Raw genomic sequence first — 21,083 nt, 5'->3', positions numbered from 1 at the left:
AAAATAGAATGTTGCGGATTTCCTATGGAAACACGGTCCTAACTATAACTATCTACTGGCAACCGCCAGTAGATAAAATATATATATATATATTACCTACTGGCGGTCGCCAGTAGGTAGTTATAGTTAGGACCACGTTTCCATAGGAAAACCTCAACATTCTATTTTGAATAACTTTGGCGCCGGACGATGAATCCTCGCGAATTTCTCAAAATAGGTGGGGCGCTACGCTCCGCTCCTACCCTGAAAGTCTCGGGGGGATCCGTCAAGCGGGGGCTGAGATAAAAGGGGGGTCCCAAAACGCGTTTTTCCCATGCATTTTTCCATAGGACCTTTAGAACGAGCTACAGCCCGAACGGCTGAACAGAATTACTCAAACCTTTGCAGAGAGGTAGTCCCTAGGTCAAGGAAGTGCCTTTTGTAGGTTTGGTGTAAATCTGTTCAGTAGATTCTGAGAAAATAGCCTTTAAATCAATATATATATCTGAGCCCGCTTACGGTACGCTTACCGTACGCTTACGGTAAGCGTACGGCGGCGTGCGCGAGCGCGATTCTGATTGGCTCTTAGATCTTAGTAAACATTCGAATCGGTCGAAACCAGGAAGCGGCGGCCGCCATTTTGTGTATTTCACTCTGAAAAAAAAGAGTGAAAACAAGGAAAGGGGGCAATGAGGAGAGTTACAGACCCCCTAACATTTGTAAGGGGGTCAAAGAAGGACAGAAAAGTACAAAAAAAACATTTATTGATTTAAAAAAAAATCACGGGGTACGCGTACGGTAAGCTTACGGTAAGCGTACGGTAAAAAAAAAAAAAAAAGATAAATGAAAAGCAGATTTAAGAGTTTAGAAATTAGGGAGCTCTAAAAAGAGCTGTTGTGTTTATGAAGTCATTTTTTTAGTGGTACCTACAAGTAAGTACCGATGCAGAGTCTAAGGCTCAAGAGGAAGACTCTGTTCCCTTCATCATTGAAGTGCACACCATCTCCTCTATAAATGTCTTGCATGTCATAACGCAAGTTGTTGTGGTAAATGGCACCCATACCATAGTCACGGAGGAAAGCAGAAACAGATTTGTTGACGTGCTTTCTTGCTTTGTCAATCTGTGGACAGAAATGATTGGACCAGTTCCATTTTTGCCTTTGGCATATGTTGGAAAACACAAAGGCAGTTTTAGGGAAAAGTGTAAACAGTTGTGCAAAGGTGTCCTTCATAAGCATTTCCAGACCTACCCCAGTCAAAGTGCCTAGGTCATTGCCACCACAGTGCACTATTATGAGGTCAGGGTGTTGGATTTGAATGAAGGATTTCACCAATGGCATCAATTGGTGCCACTTTAACCCTCTCTGACCAATCCATTTAATGTCTACATTTGGCAAAGCAAGGTCTCTCACCATATCTGTTTTCTCTGCAAACTTTTCACTCCAGAAGACATAGCTGTGCCCTACAATCCACACTGTGAACATCTTCAAAGGAGAACTGGATGCACTCAGGAGGTGTCTTTCAGTAGAATGGCAATAAGAAAAGAAAGACAGTTTGGAAATGGAGGCATACATATTTTTTTAAAACAAAAAGAACTGATTGGCTGTTTCATACCATTCTAGAATAAAAACTAGGCTGTATGTGAAAATTAATAGAAGCATGTTTTGTATTGGTACAAAAAAATGTGTAACCAAAGAACAGTACTATGGATTTGCTGTAAGGTTTGAAAAGTCAAGCACTCTTGCTCTGTGGAATTGAAACATTGTGTGTCGAACTTCTGACCTAACTGCACACAGCAGTGTTCCATGAGCTGTTGCTATGGTAGCAGGCAGAAGTCAAGTTGGGGGAAGGGTACTAGGCAGAAGTCAAGTTGGGGGCAGGGTACTTTTGGAAAAGGGTTGGTTTTCAACCAATAGAAATGTGTGAATACATGTGAAAAAAAGGGGGAAGCACTGAGATTTGAAACTTACATGTATATGTGTGGAAAAATAGAGGGAAAGTTTGCCATTATCTGGTTCTGCTGAGAGGAGAGAGGTGAACAGAACAGAGATCCTGGCTCTGATAATCTGCTGTTTGAGTGTCACATTTCTTTCACAACTAACTAATTTTAAAGGTGAGTTTACAGTTTGAGAGGGGATGTATGTGGTAACTTAAGAAATGAATAATAGAAATGGGAATTGTTTTTGTTGTAGTTACACATGGTGGTTTCATAATGTGTCAGTGTGTAAAAGTGATTTACACTTGCCCCGAAAAAAAAAAAGAGCAGTAAGTGTGCTTTCAAATTGGCAAAGAAATTTCGTTTTGGCACTAATGTGAAAACATGACTCTGTGTGCATAGAAGAATTATAGGCAGAGATTTATTGCGTCTTGCTCTGGTGATTTCACAGTTGCATTAGATGGAAAGGGGGAGCGAATTTTTGGGGGAAGAAGCAGAGGCTTAGCACACACCCATGTCCTTGCCGTGTATAGTCATGCACAGTATTTACAAGCGAGTGGGGTTTTCAGGTTTCAGTCTGTAATGCAAATACATTCAGCATCACTAAGGCTGGTTGCCCTTGGTGGAGTGTAGGCAGTCACAGAGAATGCACATGGTGGTGGTCTGAAAAAAAAACAGCTTGGACACGTGCAATTAAATAAATCAAAAATAGTGGTTTCATAATGTGTCAGTCTGTAAAAGTGATTTCAAATTGTAAAAAGAGATTTTCACTTGGCCCGAAAAAAAAAGAGCAGTAAGTGTGCTTTCAAATTGGCAAAGAAATTTCGTTTTGGCACTAATGTGAAAACATGACTCTGTGTGCATAGAAGAATTATAGGCAGAGATTTATTGCGTCTTGCTCTGGTGATTTCACAGTTGCATTAGATGGAAAGGGGGAGCGAATTTTTGGGGGAAGAAGCAGAGTCTTAGCACACACCCATGTGCTTGCCGTGTATAGTCATGCACAGTATTTAGAAGCCAGTGGGGTTTTCAGGTTTAAGTCTGTAATGCAAATACATTCAGCATCACTAAGGCTGGTTGCCCTTGCTGGAGTGTAGGCAGTCACAGAGAATGCACATGGTGTTGGTCTGAAAAAAAAACAGCTTGGACACGTCCAATTAAATAAATCAAAAATAGTGGTTTCATAATGTGTCAGTCTGTAAAAGTGATTTCCAATTGTAAAAAGTGATTTTCACTTGCCCCGAAAAAAAAAAGAGCAGTAAGTGTGCTTTAAAAATGGCAAAGAAATTTCGTTTTGGCACTAATGTGAAAACATGACTCTGTGTGCATAGAAGAATTATAGGCAGAGATTTATTGCGTCTTGCTCTGGTGATTTCACAGTTGCATTAGATGGAAAGGGGGAGCGAATTTTTGGGGGAAGAAGCAGAGGCTTAGCACACACCCATGTCCTTGCCGTGTATAGTCATGCACAGTATTTACAAGCCAGTGGGGTTTTCAGGTTTAAGTCTGTAATGCAAATACATTCAGCATCACTAAGGCTGGTTGCCCTTGGTGGAGTGTAGGCAGTCACAGAGAATGCACATGGTGGTGGTCTGAAAAAAAAACAGCTTGGACACGTGCAATTAAATAAATCAAAAATAGTGGTTTCATAATGTGTCAGTCTGTAAAAGTGATTTCAAATTGTAAAAAGAGATTTTCACTTGGCCCGAAAAAAAAAAGAGCAGTAAGTGTGCTTTCAAATTGGCAAAGAAATTTCGTTGTGGGACTAATGTGAAAACATGACTCTGTGTGCATAGAAGAATTATAGGCAGAGATTTATTGCGTCTTGCTCTGGTGATTTCACAGTTGCATTAGATGGAAAGGGGGAGCGAATTATTGGGGGAAGAAGCAGAGGCTTAGCACACACCCATGTCCTTGCCGTGTATAGTCATGCACAGTATTTACAAGGCAGTGGGGTTTTCAGGTTTAAGTCTGTAATGCAAATACATTCAGCATCACTAAGGCTGGTTGCCCTTGCTGGAGTGTAGGCAGTCACAGAGAATGCACATGGTGGTGGTCTGAAAAAAAAGCAGCTTGGACACGTGCAATTAAATAAATCAAAAATAGTGGTTTCATAATGTGTCAGTCTGTAAAAGTGATTTCAAATTGTAAAAAGAGATTTTCACTTGGCCCGAAAAAAAAAGAGCAGTAAGTGTGCTTTCAAATTGGCAAAGAAATTTCGTTTTGGCACTAATGTGAAAACATGACTCTGTGTGCATAGAAGAATTATAGGCAGAGATTTATTGCGTCTTGCTCTGGTGATTTCACAGTTGCATTAGATGGAAAGGGGGAGCGAATTTTTGGGGGAAGAAGCAGAGGCTTAGCACACACCCATGTCCTTGCCGTGTATAGTCATACACAGTATTTACAAGCCAGTGGGGTTTTCAGGTTTAAGTCTGTAATGCAAATACATTCAGCATCACTAAGGCTGGTTGCCCTTGGTGGAGTGTAGGCAGTCACAGAGAATGCACATGGTGGTGGTCTGAAAAAAAAACAGCTTGGACACGTGCAATTAAATAAATCAAAAATAGTGGTTTCATAATGTGTCAGTCTGTAAAAGTGATTTCAAATTGTAAAAAGAGATTTTCACTTGGCCCGAAAAAAAAAGAGCAGTAAGTGTGCTTTCAAATTGGCAAAGAAATTTCGTTTTGGCACTAATGTGAAAACATGACTCTGTGTGCATAGAAGAATTATAGGCAGAGATTTATTGCGTCTTGCTCTGGTGATTTCACAGTTGCATTAGATGGAAAGGGGGAGCGAATTTTTGGGGGAAGAAGCAGAGTCTTAGCACACACCCATGTGCTTGCCGTGTATAGTCATGCACAGTATTTAGAAGCCAGTGGGGTTTTCAGGTTTAAGTCTGTAATGCAAATACATTCAGCATCACTAAGGCTGGTTGCCCTTGCTGGAGTGTAGGCAGTCACAGAGAATGCACATGGTGGTGGTCTGAAAAAAAAACAGCTTGGACACGTGCAATTAAATAAATCAAAAATAGTGGTTTCATAATGTGTCAGTCTGTAAAAGTGATTTCAAATTGTAAAAACAGATTTTCACTTGGCCCGAAAAAAAAAGAGCAGTAAGTGTGCTTTGAAATTGGCAAAGAAATTTCGTTTTGGCACTAATGTGAAAACATGACTCTGTGTGCATAGAAGAATTATAGGCAGAGATTTATTGCGTCTTGCTCTGGTGATTTCACAGTTGCATTAGATGGAAAGGGGGAGCGAATTATTGGGGGAAGAAGCAGAGGCTTAGCACACACCCATGTCCTTGCCGTGTATAGTCATGCACAGTATTTACAAGCCAGTGGGGTTTTCAGGTTTAAGTCTGTAATGCAAATACATTCAGCATCACTAAGGCTGGTTGCCCTTGGTGGAGTGTAGGCAGTCACAGAGAATGCACATGGTGGTGGTCTGAAAAAAAAACAGCTTGGACACGTGCAATTAAATAAATCAAAAATAGTGGTTTCATAATGTGTCAGTCTGTAAAAGTGATTTCAAATTGTAAAAAGATATTTTCACTTGGCCCGAAAAAAAAAGAGCAGTAAGTGTGCTTTCAAATTGGCAAAGAAATTTCGTTTTGGCACTAATGTGAAAACATGACTCTGTGTGCATAGAAGAATTATAGGCAGAGATTTATTGCGTCTTGCTCTGGTGATTTCACAGTTGCATTAGATGGAAAGGGGGAGCGAATTTTTGGGGGAAGAAGCAGAGGCTTAGCACACACCCATGTCCTTGCCGTGTATAGTCATGCACAGTATTTACAAGCCAGTGGGGTTTTCAGGTTTAAGTCTGTAATGCAAATACATTCAGCATCACTAAGGCTGGTTGCCCTTGGTGGAGTGTAGGCAGTCACAGAGAATGCACATGGTGGTGGTCTGAAAAAAAAACAGCTTGGACACGTGCAATTAAATAAATCAAAAATAGTGGTTTCATAATGTGTCAGTCTGTAAAAGTGATTTCAAATTGTAAAAAGAGATTTTCACTTGGCCCGAAAAAAAAAGAGCAGTAAGTGTGCTTTCAAATTGGCAAAGAAATTTCGTTTTGGCACTAATGTGAAAACATGACTCTGTGTGCATAGAAGAATTATAGGCAGAGATTTATTGCGTCTTGCTCTGGTGATTTCACAGTTGCATTAGATGGAAAGGGGGAGCGAATTTTTGGGGGAAGAAGCAGAGGCTTAGCACACACCCATGTCCTTGCCGTGTATAGTCATGCACAGTATTTACAAGCCAGTGGGGTTTTCAGGTTTAAGTCTGTAATGCAAATACATTCAGCATCACTAAGGCTGGTTGCCCTTGGTGGAGTGTAGGCAGTCACAGAGAATGCACATGGTGTTGGTCTGAAAAAAAAACAGCTTGGACACGTCCAATTAAATAAATCAAAAATAGTGGTTTCATAATGTGTCAGTCTGTAAAAGTGATTTCAAATTGTAAAAAGATATTTTCACTTGGCCCGAAAAAAAAAGAGCAGTAAGTGTGCTTTGAAATTGGCAAAGAAATTTCGTTTTGGCACTAATGTGAAAACATGACTCTGTGTGCATAGAAGAATTATAGGCAGAGATTTATTGCGTCTTGCTCTGGTGATTTCACAGTTGCATTAGATGGAAAGGGGGAGCGAATTATTGGGGGAAGAAGCAGAGGCTTAGCACACACCCATGTCCTTGCCGTGTATAGTCATGCACAGTATTTACAAGCCAGTGGGGTTTTCAGGTTTAAGTCTGTAATGCAAATACATTCAGCATCACTAAGGCTGGTTGCCCTTGCTGGAGTGTAGGCAGTCACAGAGAATGCACATGGTGGTGGTCTGAAAAAAAAGCAGCTTGGACACGTGCAATTAAATAAATCAAAAATAGTGGTTTCATAATGTGTCAGTCTGTAAAAGTGATTTCAAATTGTAAAAAGAGATTTTCACTTGGCCCGAAAAAAAAAGAGCAGTAAGTGTGCTTTCAAATTGGCAAAGAAATTTCGTTTTGGCACTAATGTGAAAACATGACTCTGTGTGCATAGAAGAATTATAGGCAGAGATTTATTGCGTCTTGCTCTGGTGATTTCACAGTTGCATTAGATGGAAAGGGGGAGCGAATTTTTGGGGGAAGAAGCAGAGGCTTAGCACACACCCATGTCCTTGCCGTGTATAGTCATACACAGTATTTACAAGCCAGTGGGGTTTTCAGGTTTAAGTCTGTAATGCAAATACATTCAGCATCACTAAGGCTGGTTGCCCTTGGTGGAGTGTAGGCAGTCACAGAGAATGCACATGGTGGTGGTCTGAAAAAAAAACAGCTTGGACACGTGCAATTAAATAAATCAAAAATAGTGGTTTCATAATGTGTCAGTCTGTAAAAGTGATTTCAAATTGTAAAAAGAGATTTTCACTTGGCCCGAAAAAAAAAGAGCAGTAAGTGTGCTTTCAAATTGGCAAAGAAATTTCGTTTTGGCACTAATGTGAAAACATGACTCTGTGTGCATAGAAGAATTATAGGCAGAGATTTATTGCGTCTTGCTCTGGTGATTTCACAGTTGCATTAGATGGAAAGGGGGAGCGAATTTTTGGGGGAAGAAGCAGAGTCTTAGCACACACCCATGTGCTTGCCGTGTATAGTCATGCACAGTATTTAGAAGCCAGTGGGGTTTTCAGGTTTAAGTCTGTAATGCAAATACATTCAGCATCACTAAGGCTGGTTGCCCTTGCTGGAGTGTAGGCAGTCACAGAGAATGCACATGGTGGTGGTCTGAAAAAAAAACAGCTTGGACACGTGCAATTAAATAAATCAAAAATAGTGGTTTCATAATGTGTCAGTCTGTAAAAGTGATTTCAAATTGTAAAAAGAGATTTTCACTTGGCCCGAAAAAAAAAGAGCAGTAAGTGTGCTTTGAAATTGGCAAAGAAATTTCGTTTTGGCACTAATGTGAAAACATGACTCTGTGTGCATAGAAGAATTATAGGCAGAGATTTATTGCGTCTTGCTCTGGTGATTTCACAGTTGCATTAGATGGAAAGGGGGAGCGAATTATTGGGGGAAGAAGCAGAGGCTTAGCACACACCCATGTGCTTGCCGTGTATAGTCATGCACAGTATTTAGAAGCCAGTGGGGTTTTCAGGTTTAAGTCTGTAATGCAAATACATTCAGCATCACTAAGGCTGGTTGCCCTTGCTGGAGTGTAGGCAGTCACAGAGAATGCACATGGTGGTGGTCTGAAAAAAAAACAGCTTGGACACGTGCAATTAAATAAATCAAAAATAGTGGTTTCATAATGTGTCAGTCTGTAAAAGTGATTTCAAATTGTAAAAAGAGATTTTCACTTGGCCCGAAAAAAAAAGAGCAGTAAGTGTGCTTTGAAATTGGCAAAGAAATTTCGTTTTGGCACTAATGTGAAAACATGACTCTGTGTGCATAGAAGAATTATAGGCAGAGATTTATTGCGTCTTGCTCTGGTGATTTCACAGTTGCATTAGATGGAAAGGGGGAGCGAATTATTGGGGGAAGAAGCAGAGGCTTAGCACACACCCATGTCCTTGCCGTGTATAGTCATGCACAGTATTTACAAGCCAGTGGGGTTTTCAGGTTTAAGTCTGTAATGCAAATACATTCAGCATCACTAAGGCTGGTTGCCCTTGGTGGAGTGTAGGCAGTCACAGAGAATGCACATGGTGGTGGTCTGAAAAAAAAACAGCTTGGACACGTGCAATTAAATAAATCAAAAATAGTGGTTTCATAATGTGTCAGTCTGTAAAAGTGATTTCAAATTGTAAAAAGATATTTTCACTTGGCCCGAAAAAAAAAGAGCAGTAAGTGTGCTTTCAAATTGGCAAAGAAATTTCGTTTTGGCACTAATGTGAAAACATGACTCTGTGTGCATAGAAGAATTATAGGCAGAGATTTATTGCGTCTTGCTCTGGTGATTTCACAGTTGCATTAGATGGAAAGGGGGAGCGAATTTTTGGGGGAAGAAGCAGAGGCTTAGCACACACCCATGTCCTTGCCGTGTATAGTCATGCACAGTATTTACAAGCCAGTGGGGTTTTCAGGTTTAAGTCTGTAATGCAAATACATTCAGCATCACTAAGGCTGGTTGCCCTTGGTGGAGTGTAGGCAGTCACAGAGAATGCACATGGTGGTGGTCTGAAAAAAAAACAGCTTGGACACGTGCAATTAAATAAATCAAAAATAGTGGTTTCATAATATGTCAGTCTGTAAAAGTGATTTCAAATTGTAAAAAGAGATTTTCACTTGGCCCGAAAAAAAAAGAGCAGTAAGTGTGCTTTCAAATTGGCAAAGAAATTTCGTTTTGGCACTAATGTGAAAACATGACTCTGTGTGCATAGAAGAATTATAGGCAGAGATTTATTGCGTCTTGCTCTGGTGATTTCACAGTTGCATTAGATGGAAAGGGGGAGCGAATTTTTGGGGGAAGAAGCAGAGGCTTAGCACACACCCATGTCCTTGCCGTGTATAGTCATGCACAGTATTTACAAGCCAGTGGGGTTTTCAGGTTTAAGGGCCATATGTATCAACACATTTTCCCATAGGCACAGAATGGGAAAAACCCTTTGATACATCAGGCCCTAAGTCTGTAATGCAAATACATTCAGCATCACTAAGGCTGGTTGCCCTTGGTGGAGTGTAGGCAGTCACAGAGAATGCACATGGTGTTGGTCTGAAAAAAAAACAGCTTGGACACGTCCAATTAAATAAATCAAAAATAGTGGTTTCATAATGTGTCAGTCTGTAAAAGTGATTTCAAATTGTAAAAAGATATTTTCACTTGGCCCGAAAAAAAAAGAGCAGTAAGTGTGCTTTGAAATTGGCAAAGAAATTTCGTTTTGGCACTAATGTGAAAACATGACTCTGTGTGCATAGAAGAATTATAGGCAGAGATTTATTGCGTCTTGCTCTGGTGATTTCACAGTTGCATTAGATGGAAAGGGGGAGCGAATTTTTGGGGGAAGAAGCAGAGGCTTAGCACACACCCATGTCCTTGCCGTGTATAGTCATGCACAGTATTTACAAGCCAGTGGGGTTTTCAGGTTTAAGTCTGTAATGCAAATACATTCAGCATCACTAAGGCTGGTTGCCCTTGGTGGAGTGTAGGCAGTCACAGAGAATGCACATGGTGGTGGTCTGAAAAAAAAACAGCTTGGACACGTGCAATTAAATAAATCAAAAATAGTGGTTTCATAATGTGTCAGTCTGTAAAAGTGATTTCAAATTGTAAAAAGAGATTTTCACTTGGCCCGAAAAAAAAAGAGCAGTAAGTGTGCTTTCAAATTGGCAAAGAAATTTCGTTTTGGCACTAATGTGAAAACATGACTCTGTGTGCATAGAAGAATTATAGGCAGAGATTTATTGCGTCTTGCTCTGGTGATTTCACAGTTGCATTAGATGGAAAGGGGGAGCGAATTTTTGGGGGAAGAAGCAGAGGCTTAGCACACACCCATGTCCTTGCCGTGTATAGTCATGCACAGTATTTACAAGCCAGTGGGGTTTTCAGGTTTAAGTCTGTAATGCAAATACATTCAGCATCACTAAGGCTGGTTGCCCTTGGTGGAGTGTAGGCAGTCACAGAGAATGCACATGGTGTTGGTCTGAAAAAAAAACAGCTTGGACACGTCCAATTAAATAAATCAAAAATAGTGGTTTCATAATGTGTCAGTCTGTAAAAGTGATTTCAAATTGTAAAAAGAGATTTTCACTTGGCCCGAAAAAAAAAGAGCAGTAAGTGTGCTTTGAAATTGGCAAAGAAATTTCGTTTTGGCACTAATGTGAAAACATGACTCTGTGTGCATAGAAGAATTATAGGCAGAGATTTATTGCGTCTTGCTCTGGTGATTTCACAGTTGCATTAGATGGAAAGGGGGTGCGAATTTTTGGGGGAAGAAGCAGAGGCTTAGCACACACCCATGTCCTTGCCGTGTATAGTCATGCACAGTATTTACAAGCCAGTGGGGTTTTCAGGTTTAAGTCTGTAATGCAAATACATTCAGCATCACTAAGGCTGGTTGCCCTTGCTGGAGTGTAGGCAGTCACAGAGAATACACATGGTGGTGGTCTGAAAAAACAGCTTGGACACGTGCAATTAAATAAATCAAAAATAGTGGTTTCATAATGTGTCAATCTGTAAAAGTGATTTCAAATTGTAAAAAGAGATTTTCACTTGGCCCGAAAAAAAAAGAGCAGTAAGTGTGCTTTCAAATTGGCAAAGAAATTTCGTTTTGGGACTAATGTGAAAACATGACTCTGTGTGCATAGAAGAATTATAGGCAGAGATTTATTGCGTCTTGCTCTGGTGATTTCACAGTTGCATTAGATGGAAAGGGGGAGCGAATTATTGGGGGAAGAAGCAGAGGCTTAGCACACACCCATGTCCTTGCCGTGTATAGTCATGCACAGTATTTACAAGCCAGTGGGGTTTTCAGGTTTAAGTCTGTAATGCAAATACATTCAGCATCACTAAGGCTGGTTGCCCTTGGTGGAGTGTAGCACTGTGGACATGGGCTTTTTAAAAAATCTGAAAAGTGGTTTCATAATGTGACAGTTTGTAAAAGAGATTTTCACTTGCCCAAAAAAAAGAGCAGTTTGTGTGCATTCAAATTGGCAAAGAAATTTCGTTTTGTGACTATTGTGAAAAGAAATGTAGTAATATATTTAAATACAATAACAGATTTTTTTTTTAGTTTTTTTCAGGTATTGCTGAAGAACAGTGAACAAAATTTAAGATGCCTACAAAATCTCGAGTTCAAAAAACGCTAAAAAAAAACCTATATTTGAAGACAACTGGAGGACCAAAGTTAGTAGAAGATGCTGATGTTGGGAAAAAGAAAAAATCTTCTGGTAAGCAAAAAAAACAATTCCTAAACAAAATATTTAAAACAAAGAAAAATGTACAAAATGTCTGTTCTCGGAAAAATGTAACAAAACATAGAGAACAGCAAAAAATTGAGAATTTAGTTAATGCAAATATACCTTCTGCAATTGAAAAGTTTAACATAAACAGAAAAACAGCATTTAAAGAGATACGTAGAAAAATGTTTCAGAGAAGAGTTATGTCCAATTTGATAAAGGATATAAAGAAATATAAGCAAAAGGCTAAATATTACAAGAGAAAAAAAGAAATTGAAGCCATTGCAGCAAAAGCATTAGAATTAAAAAGGAAACTATTCATATTAATTTTGAATAGGATGCGTACATTAGACAAAATGGTTAATGTACTGAAATCACATAGCAAAAGGAAAAGAGTAGTGAACAGAACAAACTTTTGTAAAGTGTTTTTAGGCAAGTGGATGCATAGTTCAAGTAGTGAACCTTTTTTTAATGAAGAAAGCTATTTTCAAAGTAATAGTTTGCTGCATGCAGTTGACACCAGAGGTCGTTCATACGAAGTAAAAAATGGTTGCATAATGGAGAAGGAGATAATGGTTCCAAGAGATGAGGTACAAGTGATGGCAGATGAGGCAATGGGGAGACGTCCTAAAGCCCCAGTGTACACTTGGAATTGTAGTAGTATTTGCACTGTGCGTCAGGAATCTATTGACAGATTTCGAGAGTTTCTAAGAGAATATAGTAAAAAAAGTGTAAAACAAAAGATTAAGGTGCTTCAAAGTCTGGATCCATGCAGAGTGAGAGAGAATACTGGTTTGCAGGGTCATTCTCTTGCTTGTCTATCTAGAAAAGTGTGCAATAGTGTTTTCCATCATTTTAGGATGCTGGCTGTTCATCATACTGAAATGAGAAAGTTTGTGAGACGGTTGTATTTTGCCAAAAGTCCAGCAATAAAGTTAAATGAATTGAATAGGGCTCTGTTCCGAGGAACGGTATCAGATGTAGAGAAGGTTGTTGATGAAATTCAGTTTTGTTACTTTGGTCCTGAACAAAACAGTGCAGAGAAGGACACAGTAAATGAGGAAGAAGTGGAAGAGAATGTAGAACCCTCTGTAAGTAACACATTTAATGATCACATAACAAAATTTGCAATAGTCTCTAATGAAAGACCAAATTTTACTTGTATTTGTTGCCGCAGAACTCATTATAGAAAACAAACTAGGAATGTTGATCTCTACAGAAAGAGTGAAAATGAAGATAATTATAAGTGGAAGGATTTTGCCACATATATATTTCTAGAAAATTGTTTTGAATTGGGTGAAGATCAGCGTATTTGTAAATACTGTTATAACAAGTTAGAGGAAAATAGAATGCCGACCAGAGCTGTACATAATAATTTAGAATTGGATGCTATTCCTGCTGAACTTTCTGAATTAAATACATATGAGTCTATACTCATTCAATGTGTTCATCCGTTCCAGACCATAGTACGTATGGAGCCCAAAACTGGTAAATTACCTCCTTCAGATTTACTGAGAGGTTTAAAAGGTAGAGTGGTGTATTTGCCCTTGGATTTGAAAAAAAATATGGAAACTATTGATGCGGATACTTTGGAAACTGAACCATTAATTATTCTGGTTAATGGTGTACCTACAAAGAATAAGAAGATTTGGCAGGAGCTGGTAGATGTGCGGAAAGTACAAAGAGCAAATTTGTATTTGAAAAAAAATAACAAATGGTATGAATCAATTTATATAGAAGAAGAAGAAGAAGAAGAAGATTTACAAGGAGACACAGAAACACCAACTGGACAAATTGAAAAAGTGGACAAGTCAAAGGAAGAAGAAATTTATGAACATTTTAGCATACATCCTCTCCATTCGAAAGAAGTTATGGGAGACAATATTGATCTCTTTCAGATGAAGAAAGCAAAAGGAAATCCCGTGAGTGTATGGGAGGAGAGCTTGGAAGCTCGATGTTTTCCCCAGCTGTTTCCTAAAGGAAAAGGAGGACGATACGATGAACGTCCAGAACAGATTCCAGCTTCAGAGTATCGAACTACAAGACTATATGCTGAAGATCCCAGATTTCGACAAAGTATTCCTTATTTGTTCCATCTTTTATTTGAAAGCGACTTGTCTGCACTGTCTTATGCAGTAAATCACATTTTAAAAAGTGGAGTACATTTACAAAATGTGTCTGCTAAGGATTTTATGGAGAAAGTGCAGCACCGAGATGATCATTTGGAAACACAACTGATCAATCTGATGGCTTGTCAGCGTGGGACAAATGAATATTGGTACCGACGCCATGGTGAACTAAAATGCATGTTACGCAATTTAGGAACACCAACATGGTTCCTTACCCTAAGCTGTGCCGAGTACGCTTGGGATGATTTACTGGATTTTCTACGAGAGGCCAATTCAAACATTAAAAACATCGAATACAAGACAGCAGGAGAACTGTGCTCATTGGATCCGGTTAATGTTTGCAGATATTTCAATCATAGATTTGAGGCTATGATGTCCTTCATCTGCAATAAAAAAAATCCACCCCTTGGAGAAGTAGTGGATTTCTTTTGGAGAAAAGAGTACCAGGCAAGAGGTGCTCCTCATATTCATATGCTGCTGTGGATCAAGGATGCCCCAAAGTTTGGAACAGATACTGATGAAGCAGTGTTATCTTACATTGAAGAATATGCAACATGTGCTATACCAAAAAGCACAGAAGAGAACAAGTTAAAGGAGCAAGTTCTACGTTTCCAAAGTCATCGGTGTGGAAAATACTGTCGACGGAAATACAAGAGCAAAGAAAAATACTACACTAAATGTCGATTTGGATTTCCTAGACCTGTTCTTTCAAATGGAAGAGTCAACAGTTTTATGTCAGCTGTGAGACATACTATCACAAGAAAATCACCTAAGAATACCTACAACCTTAAAAGAAAAGAAGAATCTAAAAATATAAATGACTACAACCCAGTCATTTTATCCATGTGGAACGCTAACATGGATATACAGTATGTTGCTGACAATTCCATTGCTGTTGCTCGATATGTAACGTCTTACATTACGAAATCAGAAAAAACAGAATTGAAGGAAATGTGGGAAGAGATTTCTCACGAGAAGACTGTCAGTAAGAAGCTGTACAGTTTCAGTTTGAAGATGTTATCGCATCGAGAAATTGGATCCTACGAATGTTCAGATAAGTTATCTTCTGCAAGTCTCTACTCGAAGTCAAGAAGAATAATTTGGGCAAGTTTAGGCCTTGCAGCAATGAGAAATCGGGTACTGAAATCTGTTGGAGAAATTGAATATTTGGCTGAGAATGACCCAGAAAGTACAGATATATTGAAAACAAACATGTTGGACACATATTATCCCAAGAGAAGTCATCATCTGGAGAACATGTGTCTCTATGAAGTGTTACAGAACTACATTTATTCACGGAAAGCTGCAGAAGACATCAACAGTGGAAAATATAAAGTTGTTGGTGAAGAAGGATGTTTGGTGAAGCAAACCAAAGGAAGTTTGATAAATCACCGGAAGCTGAGTTGCGACACTACCGACAAGAAAGAATTTTACTACTTGGCTCTTTTACAGTTGTTTAAACCATGGCGTACAGAGGATGAACTACTGGGAGAATTCCAGAGCTATGAAGATTCTTTTAATGCTTGTAAAGACAGCATACAATGCAGTACATTCTCAACTTATCTGCAAATGTTAAATGAAGAAATTGAACAGGAAACTACAATTGCAGCAGAAATAGCTAGAGACAGTTCTCAGGACAGCCAAAGTTCAGGAACATACAGTCAAGATCCCCTAGGACAACCAATCGTTGAAAATGAAGCATCAATAGCCATGAATGAAGTGTAAACGGCTATGAATCAAGGTCAAGAAGAATTTATAGACTTAGAAAATTTGGAAAGACAACTGAATCAAGAGCAGCAACAAATTTATGAAGAGATCAAAAACAAAATTGATCACGGATTTCTACATATCAAAAAAGAGTGCTCATGCACATCATTTCATCCAATCAGGATGTATGTAAGCGGACAAGCTGGCACTGGAAAAAGTTTCCTAATTAAAGTCATCAGAAGCTACCTAAAGCAAAAAACGGATTCTACTTTGTCTTGTGTGGTTACTGCTCCAACTGGGTTAGCAGCATATAACATAAAAGGAATCACCTTACATCGTTTGCTAATGTTACCAGTGGAGCATGAGAACAAAATACAATTCAACAAGCTAACTGGAGAAGCATCCTTGGAAGTTTCAAGAGTATTGAAGAAGATGCAAGTTCTCATTATTGATGAGGTGAGCATGGTATCGAACTTAATGCTTGCCTTTGTGCATTTAAGAATGCAGCAAATTTTGAAGACAGACTATGACGTGTTATTTGGTGGAAAACACGTCATAGTTTTTGGGGATCTTTTGCAACTTACTCCAGTTAAAGGACAACCAGTGTTTAATACTGTGACACATGAAGACACGAAGAAGTCATTGGGAAGCATTGGAAATACAAATATTTGGTCCTTCTTTGAGTACAAGGAACTTACAACTAATATGAGGCAAGCAAACGATGAAGAATATGGAAGTATTCTGAAAGATATCAGGATTGGAATACTCACAGAAGTTGGGAAAAAAGCATTACAGAGTCGGCTGCTACATAATTTATTTCCAAAGGAAGAAATAGTTGCAGAGAAAATATACAAGAATATTGCAGAAAACAAAAGTGTCATCTGCTTAATGCCAACTCTACGTGAATGCTCAATATTTAATGAGGAGCTTTTGAAATTGGAAAAGGAAGACATCAGGAAATTGGAAGCAGTGGACAAAATTGAGGATGGAAGAATTACTGTCACAGTAACAGGCAAACTGAAAAATAAATTGGACTCACTAGAGAAGAACATCTCCAAAACAGCAGGATTAGAAAAAAATCTATATGTTTGCATGAACTGTAGAGTGTTTTTAAGGAGAAATTTGGATGTTGAGAAAGGCTTAGTGAATGGAGCAATGGGAAGAGTTGTGGGTTTTATTAATTATCAGAAAAAAGAAGGAATTGAATGTTTAAAAATAAAATTTGATCAGATAGAAGAAGTTAAAGATATTTGTCGTTGTACAGTTCGTTTTATGCTTGTGAAAGACTTATATGTACGTAGGAAGCAGTTTCCGTTTTCTCTAGCATATGCTGTAACTATTCACAAGTCTCAAGGATTGACTGTAGATTGTGCATTTGTGAACATTGGTTCAACTGTGTTCAAAGAAGGTATGGCATATGTAGCTTTGTCACGAGTCAAAACATTATCAGGTTTATTCATGATAGACTTTGATGACTCAAAAGTTAGTGCTGATACAAACTGTGTAAAGGAGTATAATAGATTAAGAAGAAGCTATGCTCCTCATTTAGGTCAGTATCCTGTGTTGGAGAAACGTGTAGTTTCTCGTAAAAGGAGAAATGAGAATATCTGTAATGAAGATATAGAGAAGAGGAAAAAAAAGAGGAGTGATGTAATTGCAAGCAAAAAGAAAAAGGAAAATGAAGAACAGGTTGTAGGATGTCATTTTGAAAATAGCTCTGGTGTCAACTGCTATGCAAATGTAGTGCTGAATGTTGCATTTTATCTGGAAAGTTTGCAAGAGCAGATAATAGTAAATCAGGGAAAAAGATTCTGTTCAGAGCTGAGTCTCCTTTTTCAAAAGCTGAGTAAAGATAAAACTCAAATAGAAAGTGCTACTGACATTAGAAAACTTTTAGATGTATGTTCAGGACGAACACAGTTTTCTCAAAATGAACAGCAAGATGCACACGAATTTTTGATGTATTTTCTTCAGGTAGTGGAAGAAGAAGGAGTTCCCATTGACATTTTTTTTGGTCTCTCTTATAAATGGGAACATAGTTGTGATAATTGTTATAATATATGTGGCTCTATTGTTGATAATGAAAGGTTTATTTATTTGACATTGCCAGAGAGTAAAACAGTCACTTTTGCAAAATTAGTTAAAGATGCTAATCATAGCATGAAATGTGGTGAGTGTAATTCTGACATGTTATCAACATTAATTTTAAGGGAATACGGACAGTATGTAATTTTAATGATGCAACGATGTAGAGCTGATGGATCAAAATTGGATACTTTAATAAAGAAGTTTACAGGACAGCAATTATCAATTTCAGGAAAAACTTTTGTAACTGTTGCAATAATTTTCCATGATGGACCTACTGTTACTTCTGGACATTACACAGTTTATCTAAAATGTGAAAAAGGCTGGACACTGTGTAATGATTCCCAATTGATTTTCAAACAACGTTTGCCTTTTGATTTAGCAAATTCCTATCTAATCTTCCTGAAACCTAAATTTTAGAGAGACTTGGCAAGATCTGGACAAAATAATTTTACCATTTTACTGGATTACCATTGCAATTTTGTAGAAAAAATATTTTTAAAATTATCATTTGGCCTAAAGGAAAGATAACCAATTGTAATGTGGACTTTTTTAATTTTTAATGCAATTTTGAAAAACCAATAATTTAGAGATAATCGGTAACTTCTGCACATTTTAAATTTTGGAATGCTATTGAACTGCCATTGGAAATTTTTTTCAAAAATGATTTAAAAAATTACTATTTGGCCATGTGGAAAAGTAAGCAATTCTATTGTGGACTAAATAAATTATTCAAAAAATTTTCGTGAACCAAAATGTTACAGAGAATCGGTGAGATCTGGACAGATTAAACTTTAGAATTTTAATGGATTTCCCTTGGAAATTTATTCCAGGAAAAAAAAAAAATACTATTTGGCCTAAAGGAAATAAAATCAGATGTATTTTGGAGTTATTTGAGATATAATATTGTGATTATACTTCTCAAACAAACATATCAGACGGTATTTTAAAGAAAAAAGTATTGTTTTTAGATGATATTTTTTTTAGAATAATATGCATTTCTGTAATGATAAGTTTAAGTGAGAAGAGATTCTGGGCTTTTTTAATACAATCTTTGTGATTGTTAATTTTTTTTGCCCGCTGTAAAATGATGAATGCAATTGCTTTCACAATTAATAGTGAAATGCAATTTATTCTGAAAACAGCAAAAATAAGGCAAAAATATTTTTTGGTAAAAAATGTAAATATGTGTACTGTATTATTAAATGGTTTAAAAATATTAATACTTTTTTCTTTATTTTCAGATCGATATAGAAAATTTTCGGAAACTACAACCATTTTAAAAACTATTTTTTAAAAAAACAAATGAATAAATATTTTTTTGAGTGAGTATGGTAAGTCAATAATAAAAATTGTAGTCTCTCAAGGACTTTATAATGTGATAAATGATTTTTAGTGTTTTTTTTAAAAAAATAAAAAAAAGGTACGCTTACCGTACGCGTACGGTAAAAAAAAAAAAAAAAAAGTTTTTAAAAACAAGTAAAAAAAAGATGGAAGATAAGGTTGGCTCTTAAAAGAACCGTTGTGTTCATGCAGGGACAGAGGAAAGGAAGCATGGGAAAATCATTCAAAGCTACAAATGTGCTGATCTATTTTGTTGTTTACTAGGGAAACACTGGTCTCCCTATGACAAATTAGACCTTTACAAAATGTGCAATGAATATCAACCTTCCGAAATCGAAGGTTCATTTCCAGAGGGCCAGCAAAAGGAGATTCTCCCCCCACAGATGAAGGGCTCACCTGACCTGCAGAAGAAGGAGTAAGCCCTGCAGGTGATGGTCCAGGCTGAGCTGCTGTGGATGTACTGGCTCGTCTTTCTGAAGAGTTACCTCCAAAAAGATGACCATGTGTCCTTCTGTGTACATCCTGGAGGTGTCTCTTCATGGTGTGATTCCCAAAGGAATACTTCCTGTTAGGATTACCTCTAGAAAGTACACGCTTACACAGCTTGCAAGTAACTAAGGGTGCATTCACCTTTTGCTGGCCTTCTGGAAAAGTAAAATAATCCCAAACATAAGAAGGCTTTACTTTCCTCGCTCTCTGCCTCAAGACAGTGCTGCTGGTGCTAGCCTCACTCTCAGAAGAGCTCTGCTGTTCTGCCATCGTATCCCAAAGACAAACCAGCTCCTTCTCCCAAGGGATCACAAGCAGAAATGAGGGGAATGGGTGTGGTGTAGGAGAGTTCTAGAACTGAAAGTACTTTCAACCAATCAAAAGTTGTGTTTCATGATCACATGACCTACCGTACGCTTACGGTACGCTTACGGTGCGCTTACGGCAAAAAGTACGCATGCGCGTAAAAAAGACACGCGCTTGCGCGCATGCGCATAACAGTCACTCCCCGGCACTTCCGCGTAACGTGCGCGTGTGGCGTAAGCGCGCACGCGACCCACGCGCAGTACGCGCGGCTACGCAAAGTACGTAACTATATGCAAGCAGCGTAGATAGATTACGGGCATTGCGTAAACCGTACGCTTACCGTGAGCTTACGGTACGCGTACTATAAAAAAAAAAAAAAAAAAAAAAAAAAAAAAATCTGGAAATAAATTTTACATGTTTATTTAAAAAAATTTATATAAAATAAATATTTAATGATTTTAAAAATTTAAGCATAGTCTTTATAAAAGGTAAGAAAATTAAATTAAAAATATGTTTGAAAAAAATGAAGAATAAAAAAAAAAAATAGCATTTAAAAAACCTTGCAAATTCACTGAAAAAACCATGGGTTTCACACACGTTATAGTTAGGAATTAGCATTTAAAAAACCTTAGAAATTCACTGAAAAAACCATAGGTTTCACACACGTTATAGTTAGGAATTAGCATTTAAAAAACCTTAGAAATTCAGTGAAAAAACCATAGGTTTCACACATGTTATAGTTAGCTGGACATTTTACTCGTAAAAAACCAATGAAATTGCCCCGTTATAGTTAGTTCAGCTAACTATAACTCGCGCGCCCGCAATGCACTGCTGATGACGTCACATATTACATCACTCATGACATGGTCAGTGACATCACTCATGACATCACTGATGACATCTCAAATGACATCACTGATGACATCACTGATGACATCATCCTTGTGATAGAGTGGCAGACCTCCTCTCACCTTAATATAAGCTTTGATACACACATTCAAAAATAGAGACTAAAATTTTCAAAACAATGGACATACCAATACCAGTTACAACAACCTCTTCAGTAATTCTAAGATCAACATACACATCCACTCATTCACCAACAGTCCTATACAGTCACTCATACATGTACTCACTCATCATATGTACTCATACACCTATACATCCTGTTACATAATGCCACTCATCCATAGAGTTACTCACACACATAGTCACTCATGCTAGTAAAG

The sequence above is a fragment of the Triturus cristatus genome, chromosome 11 (assembly GCF_964204655.1).
Source record: "Triturus cristatus chromosome 11, aTriCri1.1, whole genome shotgun sequence".
Lineage (NCBI taxonomy): Eukaryota > Metazoa > Chordata > Amphibia > Caudata > Salamandridae > Triturus > Triturus cristatus.
This window is presented reverse-complemented; position numbering follows the sequence as displayed.